Source organism: Dermacentor silvarum, chromosome 4 (genome assembly GCF_013339745.2).
Source record: "Dermacentor silvarum isolate Dsil-2018 chromosome 4, BIME_Dsil_1.4, whole genome shotgun sequence".
Lineage (NCBI taxonomy): Eukaryota > Metazoa > Arthropoda > Arachnida > Ixodida > Ixodidae > Dermacentor > Dermacentor silvarum.
Window position 1 is genome coordinate 231,997,179 of NC_051157.2, and position 24,119 is coordinate 232,021,297.

A 24,119-nucleotide genomic window follows, 5' to 3' on the forward strand; every position below is an offset into this window, starting at 1 on the left:
CGAAAAGGACGCAGAGGGCGATACTCGGGAGCACACGAAAATAAGAACTGAACGAGGAGCGCCGGACGGCAAAGCAGACGCGACGTTTGTTTCCGTACGGTTCCGAAAGGACGCGAGGATTCATCCGTTGTTTTCCTATAGAAGGCGCACAGACGATGCGTGTTTGTCCCCCGGACTGCAATTTTCTCGCCGAGGAGAAAGCCGTGACTGCTCCGCTCACATCGCTGGTTCTGCGCAGACAGGCGGCGAAGAGGGTCGGCAAAGCAATGATTGAAGCCTCGCGGGGGCCTCGCCCGTGGCACCGCCGACGACGTTACCGCTGGCCATCTGCGCACTTCTGCAGAAGGGAACAAGAGTACGCAATTTCGCTTCTCCATAAGAAGGAGGCCGCCCAGATAGTGTGATTGGAAGAGCAGGCGACGGCATTAGGGGGGGGGGGGGGGGGGCGAAATCACCGTAGTCTCGTGATCCCGACGGGCGCGTATAACCAATTGGCGGGACACTCACGATCGCACCCCAAGAAGCAGTTTTTTTTTATCATTCACCATACCACGGCTTTCCCGAAGGCGTCGAAGAGCATTCAATTTGCTGTCGAGCCGGTAGAGGAGAGAGACGATGTGTTTCAACGATGCAAGATCATTGTGAAATGTCAGCCGTTTAATACAGCAGCCGCAGGAGAACGTTTCCGCTGCGAGAATTGCGCGTCTGATTGAACGCTCAAGTGTCCACTCAATCTCTAGCCAACAAGAGTAAAAGCGCAGTATACTACGCAACCGCGTTGTTTGCACGTTATTATGCTGTACCTCGTTGTCATTATAATGCCATCGTGAGCTTTAAAAAATGGGGAGAAACTAAGATATATTAATGGAAATGCAAGCGAAAGCCGAATGTGAACGTTCGCGGCCACGTTTAACGTCCGCATACCGGAGGCGTTAATTCTTGCTAGCCACAGCGCCTTCATCGCTCTTCTAACACTTTTTTTCGGCGAGGACGCATTTAAGGGTTTTTTTATGGCATCCTTCTCTCTCCGTGCTGCCCAAAATTGAAGCGACCTTCCTGACGATATCGTCGCCGCCATTATCTGCCCATTATAATTCGCTAAGAATTTTGTCTAAGCATCTTTCGAACTCACACCACGTGGCAATAAGTTTGCTTCGTCTCTGTGTTTCCACCTAGAACACTGCACGGGCCGATTTTTTCAGCCCAGGGCCGATTTTTTCAGCCCAGGGCCGATTTTCCGTCGGGCTGCCCGCCCGAGCCCGATGAAATCTTTTATGGCGAGACCCGGGCCCACGGCCGGGTCTCGCCAGCCATTACAAAGCATGCACCGGCCCAGCCGCACGTCCCACTGAACCGTATTCTAGCACACTATAGCCGAAGCTCAGCCACGACAGATCGTGAGCGCAGCGCATGGATGGAGTAGGAGGAGGAAAAAGAAGAAAGGAAAGGCAGGGAGGTCAACCAGACGCACGTCCGGTTTGCTACCCTACACGGGGGAAGGGGATTCTAGGGATGAAAAGAAAGGAGAGAAAGGGAAGAAAGTACTCGCAGTATGATCAACACGTGCGTTTGTCCAACACTTCACAGTCAGTCACTGTAAATGGAGAAAGAAAGCTCGCTCCTCCATGATGCAGCGTAATGCGCTGCTGCTAGGCGACAGGTCGAGAACATGCGTGCAATCATGGATGGACGCAGTGCCATATTTCAGCCGCGTGACGAAATATCTTATCTCACCAGTTATCGTTTTATCAATTCGCCTTTGAAGAATCAGCAAGTAGCGAACGCGCTTACACCGCGCTGAAAGCATTAATTAGATTGATTTAGTAGGAAATACAATGGCATCCTTTGGTTTGAAGCGACTTCGGTCTTCCTGGACTTTTACATTCTGTTCAAACAGTTCAATATACGACGGAAGAAGAAAAGGGAAGTACACAGGAGTAGCACTGCTAGCTTCCAGCTGCGCGGGGCAACAGGTTTTTCAGAGTCTAGACGCGCGAGGATCACTCGCTGCACGTTGCATGCACACCACCAGAAAGTCCGAGCCCAGTCCGGGCCCGGGTCAAAAAACCCATGCCGTGCCCGAGCACGTGAAAAAACTGCCCGACCCAGCCCACGGACTGTGCCCGGCCCGGGCTTTCGGGTAAGCCCGAGCCCGTGCAGTGCTCTATTTCCACCCCCTGATGGGGTGTTTAATAAAATGAAATAAAATCAGCAACTCGCTGAAAGTCCCGCCGTAACATGCTGGAAATAATCCTACGCGACGGTGTCACGACACAGTGCCAGGAAACACGCAAAGATGCACGGGTTCATCGACAGACGGTTTTCCGCTGTCGTTGGCAGCATGCGCGAAATTGCGCAGAAGCAGAGCAAGTCAGCGACGTCCTCGATGGCAACGGGGACTCCTCCGGGAACGCGCGTCTCTAAAGCCGGATGAGCGCAAGTTTAAATCTGAGTGCGCGCTTCTTATTGCGTCTGCCGCAAAAGCGCCACGCGCTTATCCTCCGCGCGAAATAAGCGTCCCGGTAACGCGATTTGCGCGCAGGTGTATGGGCTGACAAACGGCATCGAGGACGCGGCGTCAGCGGAACACGAGGCGAAAAAACACGGCGACGTTCGCGCGCCTGCTTTTTTTTTTTCATCAGCACAGAGGGAGCAAAAACGAACGGCGTAACCTCTTAATGCTCGACTTATTTGTGAAAGGAACGAAAATAAACAAAAACTGCCGCAAAAAAAGAACAAAAGAAACAAAAATACGCAAGAACATGAAAAAGAAAGCAACACACTCGAACATCCACCTCGGCGTTCCGCTACAATGCGCTGCTATTTCTGCTAAACGCACCTCGACTTCCACATAGGTCTGCCATTAGTGGCCAAAACCGCATTTGGGTGAGCTAGGGCATATAATTTTTCGTTTTTACCACAGGCTTGGCTGCGTGGAAACCGGCCTTTAGAACAGACTGACTGACAAGCAGCTATTTACACAGACCGGCTAAATACAATCGCAACTGGCGAATACATTTCGGAGAGATGCACTGGACGCAACCTGGAAGCTCTCCCACCTTACATTTTCAAACAAACAAGAATCCATGCCGCTTATCTCGGACCAACAATTTCACCGAGTGGAAGAGAACATTCGAAGAAAAAATGTCACAGTTTCGCCCTAAGGGCGAAGCAGTGAATGCGATAGCAACACAGCAATGTCATACGAAGTAAGGTGAGTGGCTTTGGTAGCAATATGAATTGTAGTAAACATGAGCTGATTAAGTAAGCAGGTGTGCTGCGGCGTAAGTAGACCGACATGAAGAGAGACTCGATGACCACGAGAAGGCGCGTGTGAAACGGTGGTGTTGATGAGAAGCGCTTCCCGTGGGCAGCGCGCGTGCGAAGGGACACACCTGTAGCGCTGCACTGCCGATCCGGGCAGCATTACATGTGTAGCGTGCGTTAGAAAATGTGGCCCGACTATTACTAACTGATTGAACAAGCGTGGTGTGAGCGCGCACAAACAAACATGAATAGATCACACTGGATGACTGCAGACAACGACTGTCAAAACGCTGGCAGCAAGCGCATATATACGCCGCAGCAGCGGGCGAAGTATACGTGCGGTCTATCGCTTCAACGGAAACTGAGCGGCGAATGCACGGCGCATAAAGGTCAGAGCCGTGTGGAGATAAGAGACGGTGCGGACGAGCGACGAGCGCGGTTGTTGGCAGCGTAGAAGTGCGCCCCCCCACCCCCCCTCCCCGCGCTCCCTCCGGCGCTGGCGCTTCCTTGCTTGCGCGTGGGTGATTGAGTGCGTTCGCTCTCCTGTTATAGCGCGCGTCCCCGCACGCTTCCGCTCGGGCATACGGCGCGCGGCGAAGATTTTATCTATAGGGAACCTCACGGCGACGGCAGAAATCCGGTAGAAGTGTCCATATAATTGCTATCGCAATAAAACGTCTGCTAGCTGAATAGAGATGTTAACCCGAGTGTAATAGGTCTATTGCCGGTAATCACGCATTTTTTAACAGCGGAGCTGTTTGAGGCCGAGGTTGAACCGTGCCGAGCTTTGACCAGTTTTGCGAAGCGCGCGCGAGCCACAGGTGGATGATAAGTGGTTCTTGAGGGAAAGGGAAAGGTTGGCGCTATCTTCTGCAGCCCTTGAGGGAGCACGGCTCAGCGCCAACGGGGAGGGGCCACTCTCCGACCACCTGTGGGGTTACCCCTACCCCACAGGTGGTCGGAGAGTGGCGAGGATGCGAGAGAGAGAGAGAGAGAGAGAGCACGCCGAGCGACAGGTGGGCGGAGCCAAGGAGACTGAGACGGCGGCGTTGCGGCGGCGCGACGCTTTCGGGGAAGAGATAGCGGGGGGGGGGGAGGGGGGGGGTCTACCGTGCACTTCCCAGATCCCTTTTTTTCCCCCTTGGTATACCTTAACGACAACATATTGTATTTTTCGTAAATGATTTTTAGATGCTCGGGGCAGTCTCCGTCTTGCGGCGTCCTCACCCATACTGCGCATGCGCAACTCTCCCTCATTCTACTCTCCTATGCATGTGCGCGCTCTCCTCCTCCCCCGCCGCCTCTCTGCCACAGGTGTGGCGCAGGAAATCATTGCATATAACTCTCACTCTCTGTCTAAGGGTACGCCGGTAGGCGGCGCAAGTGTCGCGGCGCAGTATAAAGCCCAAACCGCATTCACGCGATTTTGTGCGCGACGGCGACGAGCGACGGCTTCGAGCGACGAAACGGGCCATCGCGCGAACAGATCGCTTGGTCTTTTCGCTTGATCGCTCGGTTCTAGAAATCTAGAATTCGTCGCTCGTCGCCCGGAAGTGCTATGAGCGACTAGCCAATAGCGCGAAGCCGGAACTGGATATACATCAGTCAAGTACTACCGATTGTCGTACGGAACGAGCAAACGACTAGATTTTGATACGTGCAAGGATAATAACGTAGTGCAAGACCTTTAGAAATATTTATGCTGCTCTTTACGCTAAAACACATCAACTTAAATTAATAAAGCAAGCGTCACGCCAGTTTCGGCGAGTATTTGCTGCCCTCATACCGGCAACAACGGGTAGACGTCGCTCGAAGTCGTCGCTCGCATGCGGTACGACTTGTAGGCGACGAGCGACTGCGACAGCCATCTCCATCGCGTCGCTTGTCGCTGTCGCGCGCAAGATCGCGTGAATGCGGTGTATACTTAAAGCGCGCGTTCGCTGTGCTTCCGTCATTTTCTCTCTGTGCAACGATGTGCGAAACGCCATGAACAACGTCAACGTCGGCTATAGTTGCATCGGCAGCGCCACCGCCGCGGAGCAGAGGAAGGCTCGGGAAGCCGAACGTCAACGTCGGCAGGAAACTTCTACGTCCTCGCGCTGAACGCGGTCGAAGAACGGATCATCGCAACGCGACTCCCGTTCCACGGTGACAACAACATCGTCATCATGACGCTGTATCTAAAACCCAACATCTCAAGAGAAAGCGTCGAACTTTACCTCGCAAGGAGCACGGTACGTAGAGTACACCAAGACCTACAGACACGCGCCCTTCATACTCGCAGGGGACTTCAGAGTAGACATACTGATAACCGATTGGCTGGTGCAGCACATGAAGAACGTACACTCTTTGCGATGCATTTCCCAAGATCACAAGCAACCCACCACCATCAGGGGAACGTGCATAGACCTCGTCTTCGCAAATTTCAAACTCGACCCTCTGGAGCAAGACCCATTGACGCTACACTTCACCGACCACAAAGCCATCGTATTCAAGATACCGCGCGCACCGACGCTAGGAATCACGTACGATCTCTAAATAAAGACACAACAACCCCGTACAAACGTCTCCTCTCTTCTCAATACATTCTCTCACTCTAACTTTCATTGGGTTGTGTTGCCAAGTGAAACGAAACGGAAACTCGATGCGCACCCCCCGGGATGCTTTCGCATCTCCCCATGGTTTCCCGTAGGGTGAGATGATGTGATTTTTTATGTTTATTTTTAAAAATATTTTTGGTGTTCCGTCCATTCTGTCCATTATGTCCTAGCACGTGGAATGTTCTGATATTGTCGCGCAGAATCTTACCGCAGAATAGCACGTTATCTGCCATGTTTCTGTCATCTTCGTTAAATCTGGGAATTCTCTGACACGTTTTGTGCAGACGTCCATAATGTGGCCCAGTAGCATGTGCCACCTGTGCTTCTCGTACGACGCGCTGTTTCCGTTAACGCTGCCTCCGCCTGTTCTCGACAAGCGCTGCGCTATACTGGGCGGCCTGAGCCAAGCTGCCCCAATAAAGCAGCAAAGTAGACGCCATGAAACCTGAGAAGGAACATCATCATCGCAGCAGCTGCGAACACACCGCAGAGTAACTGCTGGGGCTTCTCTGTCTACAATGCTTCTTTCCTTAGCGTGCTTCTGAAATTAGCAACGAGCGCGAAACAAAAGCACGCCAATGTCGGTCACGCATTTCTGATCGCTAGGCGGCGGCCACAGTTTGCACGAAACTGTGCATATGAGTAATGCCAATGCCTCAGAGAGATTGAAAACTCCAACTGCGCGTTTGGAAGGAGGCAATGAAGGTGCCTTGCACGCAGGTGCTATAGCATAAAAGAAAGTGCTCGTTTTATTTTGGCCACGAAATTGATTGCCTCATTTTGTATTGGGGTGCATTACAAATGTCTCCTGTCCGCATTTCGATCAGCGCCTAAGCGAGGCACAAGGAGAATGGGTAGGAAGCGGACAGAAGGCTCGGAGCCTTGCGAGTGCAATCGTGCTCAAAAAAGATGAGACCGGCGGATCATACGCACTGCGAGAATCGGTTTAAGCGAGACCTTCATTTGTCTTTGCGAGGAACGCGCTCTTTGTTTAGCAACCGTTAGCACACGTCCAAGTTGGACACATTTTCATCGGGAAGGCCTCGCTCAACACAAGCTAAGCTCTAACATGCGGACCCCACGCATGCCAACGAACGAATGACGGCGTGACAGCGGTGGTCTGGGCTGCAGCTCATGTCGAGGCATCACCTGCCGCCCCAGGCTAGCTCGGTTTCCAATACGTTCGGTACCGGCCGATCATATAAGCCAGTACCCGCCGAATGGGGAGAGAAGCGAAGAAAGTTCCGCATTTAAAAAAAAAAACGTACAAAAGAGAAAGTAACGAGACAGAACTGGCGAAAGACACAACAGTCACTTGAAACGCGCACTATGTCGTGACGCTGAGAAGTTCTTGTAGTTTTGCCAGCGCCGAAATAAGATGAAACACACGCACGAAGACAGCGAAGAGTGGCCACACGTCACTTCCCTTTTCGCCGTCAGGCGGGCTGCCCCGAAGACCATTAAGGCTCAGAGAGGGGCGCCTATTGTTTATCGAACCGCTCGTCTTTCAAGAGCTCTTCTCGCCCCGGGGCGAACGTCGCACTACCTGCGCGCGGGCACATTTTTTTGGCAGTCGAAATTCTTTCAGAAAGGTTCCTCGACTGTGTTTCGAGATTTTTTTTTTTTTTGGCGGGGGGGTGGGGGCGGAAACACGCGCCCAAGAAGAAAGCACCCAGTAACATCAGACATCAGCGGCGCTTCGCACTTAATGTAGCGCGAAATCTGCGCCCACCATATGAATGACGTATCGACCACTTCGAACGGCGGCAGAACCTGAGAAATGCTTAAGCTCGCTCGTACGGAAAATTGTCCGCCAGAGGACGCTTCCTCCTCGCAGTGTGTCGCCATCGCAAGTAACGCAAAGAACGGGTCGAGAACTTGGAAGCGAAAGACTGCACACGTTGCTGTTCATTCCGGTCGGGTGTGCGTCGCCCGATATATCACAAGGCCACATTAGAAAACAGAAGCCATTTACGAGGAGCTAGAAACTACACTTTCTCGCAGTGTGGTATGCAGATACTGCCGTCAGACATATATCGCCACTACAGGGCCACAGCAGTGTTGCTGCTTTATTAGCAAAGCGCTGCTGCTGTGATCTTAGGTTTAGGCTCCTTCGTTCGTCCCAGATGCGCGTCAATTTTCCCATACCTCTCAGTGTGGGTCTCGCGGAGGGCTCTCAGATGAAACCTAACTTGACCTCATCTCCATCCACAACCTATGGCTCTATTCTCGACACGCATGGCGCCTGCACGGCCGCCATTATCCGTCATCTTGGCTGTCTCATTGGCTGTCGAGAGGTCACGTGTTTTGAAATTTGTGCCGGGAAACGGAAGTTTTGCAAAATGCAATTTTGGGTTTTCATCAGAATGACGAAACGTAACGTGGAGCTGCAAATTTTACCCACTAATACTTTTTTGTGGGCCTTGGCACCTACATTGCGACTTTAGTGCTCTAAAAAGAACGTGGCCATTAGCTTGCAAAAATCCGTGCAATGCATCTGCGATTTCGCGAATATGTGGTGGCGTTCCAAGATAGCCGGCATGTCAGCTTGTTAATTGGCTGAAGGAATATCCCGCGAGGAGCGTCACAGGAAGGGCCGTTTCGTAAACGTCAATTTGACGTTGCGTGACGTTGCGCTGGGCCGCCATTGCAGAGATTTTCCGCCATAATTTGTGGTGCGACGAGCCGCGCGAATTACAGTGATGAGCGGCCATATGCAATGACAGTCGAGAGGCATGCGTATCGCCGCATTTTCCCTGTCATTTGGGGCCGTGAAAACCTTTTGTTCACAACGCGTGCTCATACCATTTGCATTGCTCTCGGTAGGTGTTGGCATTTGTGTTTTGAACCATCACTTTTATTAAAAACACGTTTATTTGAAATAATATTGGTTGAAAGTAGCAAACTGTCTGCGACTTTTTGAACGTCTCACTACTGCGTTTGGATCGTAATCAATATTAATGACTTTTCACGTCATCAAACGCTATGGCAACGGCGACTTTTTAATTTATAAAAAGAAATGTACGCAGTCGCCGCCGCCGCCGCCGGCGGCGACTGCGGCTGCGCAGAGGACTTTCAACATGGCTCTGAGGCGGAAAAAAAGAAAATATAAAGAAGTGAAAAGCGCGCGCTATCATCGTCCAATCCGAGATACAGGAGAGAGAGAAGCAGCGTTTATCAAAGGATGGCGGTACTTTTCTTATATAGGGACTTTATCCTCTCGCGGTGCGAGTAAGCAGCGGAGTGAACAAGAGATGGCAGTGCCGGCGCTTGCGTCGCGCAAGCGCATGCCCATAGAGAAAGAAATTCAACAAGAGGGGACACTCGGCAAAAACTGGCAACAGGAAGCACGTCACCATACGTCACGCTATACTTTTGACACCGAACGTTAGCTGCCGCGAGCATCGAAAAAAAAAGAAAGAAAGTGAAGTTAAGTTAACATGCATTGATTGATTTTTTAAATTCTTTGCCGCGAAAACTAAAACGTTTTGCGTATAAATGAACTTAAGCTTTGCCACTTATTTTCCTTGCCTTACCTAGCCGCAGGTCAATGACGCGCCAGATACATGCGTCTTCCTCCAGACACTCCCGAAGCCAGCGAGGATGGCTGCGCGCGCGTTTGAGCGCTCGCGCGCGGAAACCCGTCTGTCTCCTTTTTTTTAACACGAAAGTGTTTTATGCCGGGGTCCACCAAGACTTCACTGACGTATTTCCGTCACGGAAATACGTCATAGAACATAATACGTACAAAGAAAGAAACCAGAAGAAAAAGTTCCACAAACATGCAAAATTTGGAAATCGAACCCACGACCTCTCGGTCCGCGACGATAGATCGCCGAGCGTTTAACCCATTGCGCCACAAACGCATTTGCAGAGAGCTACACAGACGCGCCTTATATATCTAACACTCCTCCGTGTACCCGCGCTCTTGCTCGGGGCGGTGCCGCCGCCTACGAGCAGAAAAGAGAAGTACTGCATTATGACACTAACGCGCACCGACAGTGAACGCTTCGGTGGTCTCAGCACTACGACGCCTCGATGCCAGCATTCGAAGGGACGCTGGCATCAAGAAGCACTACCAACGCCACCTAGGTGGCGTTCACCGTACTCAGCACAGCGGAGCGTGGCCTCCGCAATTAGCTCTGAAAATGTTTCTGAAGTTGATCGCGGAGGCTGCAATTACGACGCGCTGTACGCGCTGATTTGACTCGGTGACGATTCAGTTACGTGCTTTGTCTTGCGCATTGTATTAGTGTGTCAGTTACGTGCTTCGTCTTTCGCGTTGTGCTAGCGTGTGCAGCGTAGTGCAGCTTCCATATGCACGACGGTTGCTCATGGTCATCGACGTTGGTAGTCGTGATGGAGGAGACGTGCCACCAGGCGTCAGCGTGGGTGCATCAACGCCTAAGGGCGCTTTAGCCACAAAACACCAATAGACATTATATATCAATGTGCAATAAACATTACACTACTTCTGTGAAGACACGTTTCACTTTCGTGTTCTATACCGATTCCTATATAAGAGGGATCAACCACATTTTTTTCTTTTTTAAATGTAACCGGGTTCATTGGGCTCTCGGCGTATTCTTGCGTTCCTTCTGCACTGGGACAAGACACCACTGCACTATTGGACTACGGCAAGGTGAGAAATCTTGTGTCACAGTCTACGACGCAATTAGGCTTACGGCACGGGACCGAGACTTAAGACGCAGTTAGCGAAAAACAGCTCGGCCATCCTGGCGCAGTTAATTTGAGTTAATGAATCGTGCTGAGACATGTTTCCGACGCTTCCTATGGGACTATTGTAACTTATTTCGGTTTTTGAGCCACACTGGCCGCACAGGGCGCAACTCAGCCGTGGTGTGTAGCCTAGTGCATCTTGCTAGAAGTTTGTGCTGCTTTCTCTGACGCCAGACATTACTGAAAAGTAATTTCGTTACTTTCTGGGGTACTTTTGAGGCACGCTGGCCGCACAGCGCGCTGTGACGCAGTTAGCGATAAGCAGCTCGGCCGTGGTGATAAAGTTAGTTTGGCGTGTAATGAATCTTATGGTATCTTCGACTGGTCGCCTCGGAGCGCTCTAGATCGCTCTCGCGAGCGGCGTTGTCTTCGGCTGGTTGCAAGAGGGTGCGCGCCTTACGTTCGGCTGGTTCTTTTCGATCGCTCTCCTCCCGCGTCGAGCGCTCTGAGGCGCTCCGCGCCTGTCATCGGTGCAGTTGTCGAGATGAGAGCGTTTCCAGCAACGTCATCACAGCACAGCGTCGCCGTTCTTGGCGACCGTCCACCGTAGCCTAGGCAACCTAGGTCACAGCATGCTGGCGGCTCAACGAACGGTCGTCCCACCGGCGCATCCACCGGTTTAGCTTTGGATAGGCGAAACATCGGACGTTAGCAGTAGTCACGTGGTTTCGCATCTGCCATTTCCCCCTCCGAGAGCGAGTCACACGTTCTGCTTGCGCGCTTGTCCTCTACCGCTGAGTTCGGGCAACGGCGGATCTGCACGACTCTGCTTCGGGGGATGGATGCGACCAGTCGAAGATATCATTAGAGGGACAAGTCTGTGGCGTTTTTTGTGGCACCGCAACAATATATACCTTCTTTCGGTACTCACGTCTGTTGAAAACGCGATGGGCGATTGCCAAGAGTGATAACATGGGGTGTGCTGCTGGCGCCGGCAGAACGCGCGAACGACGAACATATCAGAAACTCGTAATTCGAAAATTACGTCTTCTAAAGAACTGAAAAAGGGCATTGCGCCCACGCATTTGTCTTGAGTGCCTGTTGCGTCCGTCTCTATGTATGTAGCGTACCGTCGCGTCGCCCGAGGCCAAGTTTTGGAAACGCGAAGTCGCTCGTGTATTTGTGCTGCCAAAGTGCAGGAAATAATGCCCGGAAATGGGGGAACGCTTGGAAATCAGATGTTTTCATATATGTTTGGGATGAGTCGGGTATTTTCTACGCCATGTATGTAAAAGCGAATTGCTTTTGTTTGTAATGCCGCCCATGCACCGCTTTCGCACGTTTCGCCTGTACACGCAGTATTCCTATGTCTAAATACCAAAATGACACATGCTTGTAACATGCTGCTACGTGCTTGCAAATGTAACATGCTTGTAATTTACTTTTTTTTTCAGCTGGTGCCATCCGGTGGAGCTTCATACAGGAACTACTGCCTTACCTGCTGGTGTCACAACGTTGGATGAACGCACAAAAAGCGCGGAACGAGCTTTTATACAGAGCAAAATAAATATTTTCCCATGGCACAAAAGGTCTTGCGTCTACTTTGTGAAATTGCACGTGGCACAGATTCGATGGGACTTTACGAGATCGTTCGCAATCATTTTTACTAAATAATAAACTGATTCTGCGCGAAGAGCAAAAAAAAAAAAAAACGAGGGGGGGGGGGGGGCGTAGCCGGCATGCTAGCTTGCGTTCAAAATAAGCGCGCCCAAAACCGAGACCGGAAGTGATGTAAGTGATTGACACCGACCGCTTGGCACGCTGCAGTCAATTCGGCCGCTGGGCCCTATGGGAGTGTCCCCTCTTGTTGAATTTCTTTCTCTATGGCATGCCTGTGGCGCGCGCAAGGCTATCAATGATATTCAGCCGCTTCTCAGCTAGACGAGTCGGGCTGAGTCACTTGTGTGTCACGAGATGGCGATAACGCGGCCTAGAGCGCGCGCTCATCATCACTGGTAGGTCGCTTATGTTGTATCAAGGTAGAAAGCAAGCGCGTGGGCACCAATATATGATGACTCATTCCGTTTCCCGAGGACACGCCTCCTAGCTAATAAAGCAGACGACAGGTTGTGCGCATGCAGACGACGGAAGCGAGAAACGATTTTGATGGAATAACCGTACGCTTTGAGCTAGCTGCTTTATTTGTGCTGGAAAGGAAAACTGTTTTGCTGAATCAAGAACGCTAGGTGCAATGCCTACATTACAGTCTCTTAGGTAAAACGTCAAATTTTCGTCACGTCACGAAAGCAAATCGGGTCCATCAGTGCCATTTTGTAAGCGTCGCGCTACGTCACGCCTTGAAGAAAATGGCGGAATGTCCAGAATAGCGGCTCTACACTACAACGTCGATTCTAACCTTCCAACCGATGTAGTTTTCTTCATCATGCTAAATCTTTACACAAGGCCTCACCAACGCCTGTTTCTACAGCAACGTCAACTTACACCCTGACATTCCAAACAAGCTAAGAGAACGGCTAACCAACCACTCGTAGTCTGTACTTGTAAAGGGCCACTCCTCTCGCACACTGCCAGTTACCTCAGGTGTTCCGCGCACACTTACTAAGTAACGTTATTCACTACAGCCCAATCCTAACCTAGCGCAGGATTAGCGCGATAAATGAATATTAACCCTGGTAAATGTAACTCGTTTACCAACCTTGTTTTCTCTTATCCACTTTCTAATAAAACTCTTGAACGTGTGCGTACTTTTCAGCACCTTGTTATCTCGCTATCCTCAGACCTGTTTTGGCAGAATGACGTTTACAACATCCTTTCATCAGCTAACTGATCACTTTAATTTTTCAAGCGGCATTTGCGCCATACATATCAGCATGTAAGTTACTTGCACTGGTCTGGGACCCACACCAGGTCGTGCACCTCGCCAATGCACTCGAATCCGCTGCAAATCACGCTGCCAGATTCTTTTATTCGTCATACTGGAGAGCGATCAGCGCATCGCCACCGAAATCACAACCAACACTATCCTTTCGTTGTTGCATTATGAACTTGCTATTTCAGAAACTTTCTTATTCTGCTGTCAACTGCGCACCCTACATCGCCCTCCTCTCACGCATCTCGCCATCCCCTCAATGTTTCCCGTCACTCACGCACCCATACAACTTTAACACTTCATGTTTTTCCGAACAGACACCAACAGCCTTCTGCGAAGCACTGCCGTACTCACCTGTTCTGATTAGTTAGCTATTTCTATATACGTTCGTCTAAGCTGCTAATACTTGTGCTTGATTCAGTACTGACGGAGTGAATAAATATACATGTGCAATCAAAACGTGTATATACACGGGTATAGTTATATTTCTTTGTTCTCTCATCGAATGGTGTCGTCAAGCTGCGTGACTGGCGCCAAATACCGGTGCTACAGAGCGCCGTTTCTCTGAATTCATTTCTCCACGGTTCAAACAGTACCTACAATTTCAGAACGTGTTTACTCCAGTCTCGAAAAAATGGTAAAGACCGTCTACTGCGGTTAGATTGCGGAGATGGCGCTATAATGGCTCCGGCGCCATACGAAGCCTTCCGAGTGCTGCTAGGTAGCACCCGCTTAGTGTATAGGCGAATCCCTGAATTAGCGCAAAAGGTAATAGGCTTGTGCTAAGCATATTTGCTGTATAGGATAACATATTGCGCATATTAGGCAAAGTGCTGCTTGGTAAACCTGAAATCCGACACTAATGGCATTTCTTCGGCTGGCTATTTCGGAGCGCTCTCGACCGCTCTCGCGAGCGGCTTTGTCTGCGGCTGGTTGAAAGAGGGTGCACGCTTTGCGTTCGGCTGGTTTTTTTCGATCACTCTCCTCGATCTTCGAGCGCTCTGAGGCGCTCCGCGCCCTGTCGCCGGAGCAGTCGTCGAGACGAGTGTTTCCAGCAACTTCATCAGAGCACAGCGTCGCCGTTCTTGGCGACGGTCCACCGTAGCATAGGCAACCTAGGCCACATCATGCTGGCGTCTCAACGAACGGTCGTCCCACCGGCGCATCCGCCGGTTTAGCTTTCGATAGGCGAAAAATCGGACGTTAGTCACGTGGTTTCGCATCTGCCATTTCCTCCTCCGAGAGCGCATCACACGTTCGGCTTGCGCGCTTCTCCTCTAGCTCTGAGTACAGTGAACGCCGGATATGCACGACTCTGCTTCGGGGGATAAATGCGACCAGTCAAAGATACCATAAGTAATTTCAGCGTAGTATGCAGTATACTGATAAGGCGAAACACGAGTTCACGTGTGGTGCGGACAGCTAGCGCCTTTTAGAAAATCCATACCTATCCGTCTAGATAAGTGACTATTTCTACAGATTAGCTACAATGCTCTGAAAAAACATGTTTCGCTCAAATGTGAATGCAACACGAATAGTCATGAGCGTGAGTGAACCGGTCATGCAGCGTCCTTTTGTGCACTTTTAATGTCGCCGCACTGTCGAGCTTCCTATCAAAGACGACGCGACTCCTACGTATGCGTAGTGGAATGCGCGTGCAGTCGCGATAAGAAAACGAGAACGCCTCCCGTGTAAACACATATTCTTGACTTGTTGTGGCAAGTATGGGAATACAAAGATGTTTGCTGCGAACTTTGTTCTGAGCACTTAGACCATAACAAAACACTGCTTAACTCTTTCCGTACCACGCCCATTGAGCATGGTTAGCCCTCTATCGATCATTTGAAACGCCAATTTCGAGACCTTCCGCGCCGTTTACGGACATACTGCGCTATCGGACGTGAAGGAGAAGAACTATATTTTAGTTTTCTAAGCAGTTCGCCTTTTTCCCGCCAAGCGGTGATTTTTAAACAAGCTCCCAAGTTTCGCGATCGTCAAAGCAGAAGGCAAAAATGACCAGCTTCGGATACGGCGCACGCGCTTCAGGAGATCGCAAATATCACCATTCCATTGCCACTGCGGCTGATCTTATCGATACATCGAATAGCAGCGAGTCAGAGGACACTGACTCTTTGTCGGACTTTGAGTCTGAAAGCGACGACGACGCAAACCAGCCTGGAACATCGGCGGCGCCAGCCCGGCACGCCCAACTGTAGTGCTTGCGGTTAAATTTTTGTAGCGAAATACCTGTTCAATGAAAAATTTTGATTTTTTTTTTCGGAGATAGTGCCTAATAGACGGAAATGCATTTTGTATATCTAGTAATTTTCGTAATATTTCTTTCTTAGTAGATACAAGCGTGTCTTTACAAACTTTGTTCAATTTTATCGCACAATCTTGATTTTAACAATTTATATCTTTTTTTATGAAATATATCTTGTGAACAAAACTGTTATTCGGGGAAAGTGCATTCATGTTGCTTTATGTTTATGTATTACATAAAGTATTCAAGCTCTTAGACTGGGAAGGCTTAGGAGTGAGGATCAACGGCGAATATCTCAGCAACCTTCGGTTTGCAGATGACATTGTCCTATTCAGCAACAATGAAGACGAATTACAACAAATGATTGAGGACCTTAATCGAGAAAGTGTAAGAATTGAGTTGAAGATGAATATGCAGAAGACAAAGATAATGTTCAATAGCCTAGCAGGGGAACAAGAATTCAGGATCGCCAGTCAGCCTCTAGAGTCTGTAAAGGAGTACGTTTATCTAGGTCAATTACTCACAGGGGACCCTGATCACGAGAAAGAAATTTACAGAAGAATAAAATTGGGTTGGAGTGCATACGGCAGGCATTACCAAATCCTGACTGGGAGTTTACCACTGTCGTTGAAAAGAAAAGTGTACAATCATTGCATTCTACCGGTGCTAACATATGGGGCAGAAACTTGGAGGTTAACAAAGAAGCTCGAGAACAAGTTAAGGATCGCACAAAGAGCGATGCAACGAAAAATCTGAGGAAGAGAGAGGAAAAGAGCGGTGTGGATCAAAGAACAAACGGGGATAGACGATATTCTAGTTGACATTAAGCGGAATAAATGGAGCTGGGCAGGCCATTTAATGCGTAGGATGGATAACCGGTGGACCATTAGGGTTACAGAATGGATACCAAGAGAAGGGAAGCGCAGTCGAGGTCGGCAGAAAACCAGATGGGATGATGAAGTTAGGAAATTTGCAGGCGCAAGTTGGAATACGCTAGCACAAGACAGGGCTAATTGGAGATCGCAGGGAGAGGCCTTCGTCCTGCAGTGGACATAAAACATAGGCTGATGATGATGATGATGATTACATTAAATATTGAATGCAGTAGTTCCTTCAGAAAAAGACATCTGCCGTAACATACAAAAAACACCTATTTTCCCCATGGTAGCGAGACAGTTAACCGACCACAGTTTGGTTAGAGCGCCTAATACCTCGGCACTATCAGGGTAAATGTTTAATACTTGTATCATTTTTGTCCTAGTGACTTTCCTTCACGCATATACATGTATAGCTCTGACTGTCCTAGCTGCTGATGCATCTGTGGGGACTATCTGTTTTTTCCAGGCTCCGAAGAACCGATCGTTTCGAGAAGCAGCGAAAACAACGTGGATACATTTTTAGTGGCATTGAAAACATCGTCAACCGATTGCTCGCACATAACCACCGTAACAACGGATTACACAGTACTAAGCTGCTATCCGCTGTTACAAGAAAATAGACGAGAAAGAAGTACACGCAATCAGGTATCATCATCATCATCACCATCATCATTATTATTATTGTAGAGAGGCACTCTAGTGTAATTGATTAGAGCGTAGAGCACTGCAACGAGAGGTTACACAGTGCAGGCAACACAGGCACACGGCTTCGACCAACTCGTCGTCGTCGTCTTTCTTGAAGCAGTGCATACTGCTCGTTCTTCTTCAGTACAATTATCTCCCCGGAGAAAAGGAGCCGTCCCGGCGACCTACGGGCAGGAGAGCACAGGGGGGTCGAAATAAGGCTTTAGCCGCTGAACGTGCACGATTTCGCGCCCTCGGCGGCGCTTATCCGAAGGTGGCTCAAGGGGTTCTATCATGTAGTTCACAGGAGACGTTTGACTGACCACACGGTAGGGACCCTGGTACTTGGAAACGAGTTTCGCTGAAAGTCCAGGGCTGGTGGCGGGAACCCAAAGCCAGACTAGTGAGTCAGGAGCATAGGGTGCAGGAGAGGCGGAAGTATCCCAACGGTGCTTCTGTCGCTGCTGGTCTTCCGTAGTAAATGTGCGTGCGAGCTGTCGGCACTCTTCCGCGTGTGCAGCAGCTTCGGACAGGGCAGTAGACTCCGTTGTGTCAGGGCGATACGGGAGGATGGTATCCATTGTGCAGGAAGGCTCGCGTCCGTAAAGAAGAAAGAACGGGGAAAATCCCGTAGTGGTCTGTGTGGCGGTGTTGTAAGCATAGGTCACGAAGGGTAGAACGCGGTCCCAATTGGTCTGGTCAGATGCGACGTACATGGATAACATGTCGCCAAGAGTGCGGTTAAAGCGCTCAGTCATCCCATTAGTCTGCGGGTGGTATGCAGTAGTGGTGCGGTGAATTACGTGGCATTCCTTGAGTAGGGCTTCTATAACCTAAGAGAGAAACACACGGCCTCTGTCGCTGAGCAATTCTCTGGGGGCTCCATGGCGAAGTATGATGTTACGCAGAAGGAACCATGCAACATCACGCGCAGATGCGCTGGGCAGAGGCGAAGTTTCCGCGTAACGCGTTAGATGGTCTATTGCCACAATCACCCAGCGGTTGCCGTCTGAAGTACTCGGCAGGGGCCCGTAAAGATCAACTCCGACGCGGTCAAAGGCGCGTCCTGGGCAAGGCAAGGGTTGCAATGGGGCAGCTGAGGAACAAGGGGTATTCTTGCGGCGTTGGCAAGCGAGGCAGGAGCGCACATATCGGCGGACGAATCGGTACATTCCGCGCCAGTAATAACGGAGTCGCAGGCGCGCGTACGTTTTTAGTACTCCTGCATGCGCGCATTGCGGGTCATCGTGAAACGCTGCACATATGTCCGAACGTAGATGCCGTGGGACCACGAGTAACCATTTGCGGCCGTCCGAGAGGTCGTTACGGCGGTAAAGGAGTCCGTCACGAACAGCGAAGTGGTGTGCTAGGCGACGCAGTGTACGGTCAGAAGAAGGCGCTGATGGGTTGGACAGAAAAGCCAGCATAGAGACAATCCATCGATCCTTCTGCTGCTCCGAAAGCATGTCCGTGGCGGTGAGGGAGGACTCGCATATCGGTACCTTCGAATAATTGGGCTGGCCTGGCATAGGGGAGCGGGACAGGGCATCCGCGTCCGTATGTTTACGGCCAGAGCGGTACAGCACTCGAATGTCGTACTCTTGGAGGCGGAGCGCCCATCGAGCGAGTCGACCTGAAGGGTCTTTTAAGAACGACAGCCAGCAGAGGGCATGATGGTCAGTTATTACGTCGAACGGGCGGCCGTAGAGGTAAGGGCGGAATTTAGTTATGGCCCAAATGATAGCCAAGCATTCTTTTTCTGTAACGGAATAGTTGGCTTCCGCTTTCGTCAGAGCGCGGCTGGCGTAAGCAACGACGTATTCATCGAAGCCAGTCTTTCGTTGCGCAAGAACAGCGCCAATGCCGACACCACTAGCATCCGTGTGAATTTCTGTCGGTGCGCTGGGGTCGAAATGACGGAGAATCGGGGGTGAGGTTAGAAGACGACGCAGCGTCGTGAATGCGGCATCGCAAAGTGGCGACCAGGCCGAGAGGTCGTGGTTACCCGCGAGAAGCTGCGTCAAAGGCGCTATTATGGTGGCGAAGTTGCGGATGAAACGGCGAAAGTATGAGCACAATCCGATGAAGCTGCGGAGTTCCTTGGTGGTCTTTGGTCGTGCGAATTCGGCGACTGCTTGGAGTTTGGTAGGATCTGGAAGCACACCATCTTTCGAAACAACGTGGCCAAGGATGACTAGCTGTCGGGCGGCGAAGCGGCACTTCTTGATGTTGAGCTGGAGTCCAGCATCGGCGAGGCAAGTGAGAACGCGTTCGAGTCGGAGCAGGTGAGAAGAAAAGTCCGGGGAAAAGATGACAATGTCATCGAGGTAACAAAGGCATGTCTGCCATTTGAGGCCGCGGAGGATGTTATCCATCATTCTTTCAAATGTGGCAGGCGCATTGCACAGGCCAAAGGGCATGACGGTAAATTCATATAAGCCGTCAGGCGTAACGAATGCCGTTTTCGGGCGATCTGACTCAGCCACCGGGACTTGCCAGTAACCAGATCGTAAGTCTAAGGACGAAAAGAATTCAGCGCCTTGGAGGCAGTCTAGTGCGTCGTCGATACGGGGGAGAGGATAGACATCTTTCCGGGTTATTTTGTTCAGGCGTCGATAGTCCACACAAAAACGAATTGTCCCATCTTTCTTTTCCACCAGCACCACTGGAGAGGCCCAAGGACTGTGGGAAGGCTGTATCACGCCGCGTTGAAGCATGTCGCCTACGTGCTCGTCGATGACACGGCGCTCCGTCGCGGACACACGGTATGGACGCTGTCGTAGTGGGACATGGCTACCGGTGTCGATGTGATGAACGACTGAAGCTGTACGCCCTAAACATTGTTGTTGGTGGTCAAAAGAAGTGCGAAATCGGGTAAGGAGGTCGACGATCTGCGCGCGCTGACTCGGAGTGAGCTGCGGATCAATACACCGAGCAAACGTGCTGTCACACGCTGGCTCAGACGTAGAGACAGGAAGAGCCATGGCGTCAACCTGAAGAGGAGTCGAGTCATCAGGCACATCGTAGAGAAAGTTCGGCTCGAATTCGTCAGCAGACCCGAGGCACTCGCCAAGTCGTAGGCTTGATGGACACGAAAACGGATTCGCAACGTAAAGTGCGCTGGAGCTCTGGCGAATGGGAAGGATGGCGAAGGGAAGCAAGAAGGGATGACGGCGTGCAGCAAGTTTCGAAGGCATCATCGTCGATGCCTTTCATGACATTCTTTATCTTGTCACTTTCTGGCATAGTGGGGTTGATGCGCCGACAAAGGTCAACGACATCTTCAATGTAGCTGGTGAAGTTTTCACCCGTTTGCTGAGCGCGACCACGCAAGCGTTGTTCCGCACGAAGCTTTCGCACAGCAGGGCGACCGAAGACCTCTTTGAAATAATGAGTAAAAGCAGTCCAGGTGGTAAGGTCGGATTCATGATTCCGGAACCAGAGATGAGCGACTCCAGAAAGATAGAAGTTGACGTTAGTCAGCTTATCCTTGTCGTCCCATTTGTTGTGCGCACTTACGCGGGCGTATGAGGAGAGCCAATCCTCGACGTCATGATCGTCGGCGCCACTGAAGACAGGAGGATCGCGGTGGCGTAGGGCACCGGAGCAGACAACAGGCGAAGCCTGGGGAGGATCGGGCTGTTCGGCGTCCTCAGGCATGGCAGAGACGGGAGGGAGCGTCCGGCTGCGGAGTTCCAGGTCGGTAAAGGGCCCAGCACCTCCACCAAATGTAGAGAGGCACTCTAGTGTAATTGATTAGAGCGTAGAGCACTGCAACGAGAGGTTACACAGTGCAGGCAACACAGGCACACGGCTTCGACCAACTCGTCGTCGTCGTCTTTCTTGAAGCAGTGCATACTGCTCGTTCTTCTTCAGTACATTATTATTATTATTATTATTATTATTATTATTATTATTATTATTATTATTATTATTATTTATTTGAAGATATATTTACACTCGGCAGGAGAGGGAAGGCGAGGAGCAATCGGGAATCGTTGCATCGAATGATAAATAAATAGTTGAACCAGAAAACGAAAACAGCGCTTTTCTGCATTTACTCAGCGAGTCGTCCTCTATCGGTAAGCGGAAGCCAGAAGGCGCTGTATAGACAAAAAAAAAAAAAAAAAAAAAACACCGCCCTAGCACTCCGTGTACAGACGGGTAACAAGCGAAACTGAAACGTGCGGCCCCGGTGTTTAGCAGTGGGTTAATCCCGACGCTGTATTGAAGCGTTTCTCAATTATTGGTTACATGTTTGTTTTTCTAGTGGAACGCAAGCGCCAATGGAGGGCGGATGCTGCTAACCACGATGCCAAGCTAACTCGAGATATAGAATGCATGCGACAACGGCGAGCCGATGAGGATGCGTTACGGGCAGAGCAGCGTTAACGTGACGATGGCCGGGGCCAACGCCTCGAGCGTGCCGCTCTACCACCTTCTGCCACAATCCTTTAGTGTTTCCTTCACTTAGTACCCACGTCCGAACCCATTTCAGTGGTTTTTGAGTGTTAATCTTTTGTCGCTGTGTTATTTTTTCTCAGTCATGGTCATGACTTCTACCACCATCCTTTAGTGTTTCTTTCATTTAGCACTGACGTCAGAATCCATTTCAGTGGCTTTTGAGTGATAATCTTTTTCGCTGGGCCATTGTCATGACCTACATGACACGCATGTCATGACCTATCGCTTATTTTAGTCATACACTCCTGTCATACTATGCCAATTTTGGTACCTACCAAGTTTCAGCGACCATGAGAGCACCAAGACGTAGGCGGCTGTTTCATGACCTACATGAGACTTCTTCTTTCTGGGGTTTTACGTGCCAAAACCAGTTCTGATTATGAGGCATGCCGTAGTGGAGGGCTCCGGATTAATTTTGACCACCAGGCGTTCTTTAACGTGCACTACAATGCAAGCACAAGGGTGTTCTTGCATTTCGCGTCCATCGAAATGCATCCGCCGCGGCCGGGATTCGATCTCGCGATCTCGTGCTCAGCAGCGCAGCGCTTTAGGTGACTGAGCCACCGCGGCGGGTACCTACATGAGACACATGTTATGACATATCATTTATGTTCCTCATATATTCTTGTCATAGTATGCCAATTTTGGTACATACCAAGTTAACGAAACGTCCATGAGAGCACAAAGACGTAGGCGGCTAGGTATATAGATAGATACTGTCAAAGTAGCAAATGTTCGCCAAGAAATGTTTCGCATTTAAAAAATGCCACAGTTTCGCCCGATTGCAATAGCAAATTAGTCGAGAGCTATACGGAGTAGGGATAGTAGCTTTATCGGCTGCATAAACTTGGACACATTCACTTACAAACTGAATTAACAAGCGTGCATGGTGTCAGCGCGCACAAGCAAACATGAATAGATCCCACTCGATGATCGCAGACAACCACTGTCAAAACGCTGACGTGAGCAAGCGCGGCCGCCGCAGCGAGCGAAGGTTCGTGCGGTCTATCGCTTCAACGGAAACTGAGCAGCGAAAGCACAGCGCATACAAAGGTCAGAGCCGTGTGGAGCTCGCTTTCAAGATACGGTGCGCGCGACAGCCCGCACCGGCGCAAAGTACAAGTACGCAGTTGTTGGCAGAGTAGGAGCCGCCTCCCCCCCCCTCCCTCCCGCGTTGCTTTCCCGCTTTCCTCCTTTTGCGTGGAAGATTGAGTCGCCAGTTGCCCTTGCACCCGGTTGCAAGATACGCATTTGGTGCTGCTGCACAGCGTCGCCCCCTCTCCCTCACACCCCCCCACGTTTCGCGCGACGGAAATGTCGCGTTTGATCTCCGCCGTGCGCTCGCTCTCCGTGAAAGCGCGCGGGGGACGCGCGCTTTCACTCGCTCATACGGCGCGCGCCGACGTTTTATTGCGATAGCAATTATATGGACACTTCAACCGGATTTCTGCCGTCGGCGTCGCCATCGCCGTCGCCGTCGTCGTCGCCGTGAGGTTCCGTATAGATAAAATCTTCGCCGCGCGCCGTATGCCCCAGCGGAAGCGTGCGGGGACGCGCGCTGTCACGGAGAGCGAACGCACTCAATCTCCCACGCGCAAGCAAGGAAGCGGAAAGCCAGCGCCGGAGGGAGCAGGGGGGGGGGGGGGGCACTTCCCTGCCAACAACCGCGCTCGTCGCTCGTCCGCACAGTCTCTTATCTCTCCCACGCGCACGCAAGGAAGCGGGAAGCCAGCGCCGGAGGGAGCGGGAGGGGGGGGGGGGGCGCACTTCTACGCTGCCAACAACCGCGCTCGTCGTTCGTTCGACCGCACCGTCTCTTATCTCCACACGGCTCTGACCTTTATACGCCGTGCATTCGCCGCTCAGTTTCCGTTGAAGCGATAGACCGCACATACCTTCGCCCGCTGCCAGCGTTTTGACAGTCGTTGGTTGCAGTCATTCAGTGTGATCTATTCATGTTTGTTTGTGCGCGCTCACACCACGCTTGTTCATTCAGTTAGTAATAGTCGGGCCACATTTTCCAACGCACGCTACACATGCAATGCTGCCCAGATCGGCAGTGCAGCACTACAGGTGTGTCCCTTCGCACGCACTGACCACGGTAAGCGCTTCTCATCAACACCACCGTTTCACAAGCGCCTTCTCGTGGTCATCGAGTCTCTCTCCATGTCGGTCTACTTACGCCGCAGCACACCTGCTTACTTAATCAGCTCATGTTAACTACCATTCATATTGCTACCAAGGCCGCTCACCTTACTTCGTATGACATTGCTGTATTGCTATCGCATTCATTGCTTCGCCCTTAGGGCGAAACTGTGACATTTTTTATCGCCCTTGGACTTTATACGGAACCTCACGGCGACGGCGACGACGACGGCATAAATCCGTTTGAA

At 50.9% G+C, this 24,119-nt stretch overlaps 1 protein-coding gene and 1 long non-coding RNA gene across 6 annotated transcripts in view; one reads left to right on the plus strand and one right to left on the minus strand.

Annotated features, from left to right (window-relative positions):
- Window positions 1-24,119, minus strand: part of LOC119449313 (protein O-mannosyl-transferase Tmtc3) — a 731,059-nt gene that overhangs the window by 410,650 nt on the left and 296,290 nt on the right. The window lies entirely within an intron of this gene.
- On the plus strand, window positions 9,490-12,129 carry LOC125944955 (uncharacterized). Its single transcript, XR_007466650.1, has 3 exons — window positions 9,490-9,510; window positions 10,393-10,509; window positions 12,002-12,129. It is a non-coding gene; the product is annotated as an uncharacterized LOC125944955 (long non-coding RNA).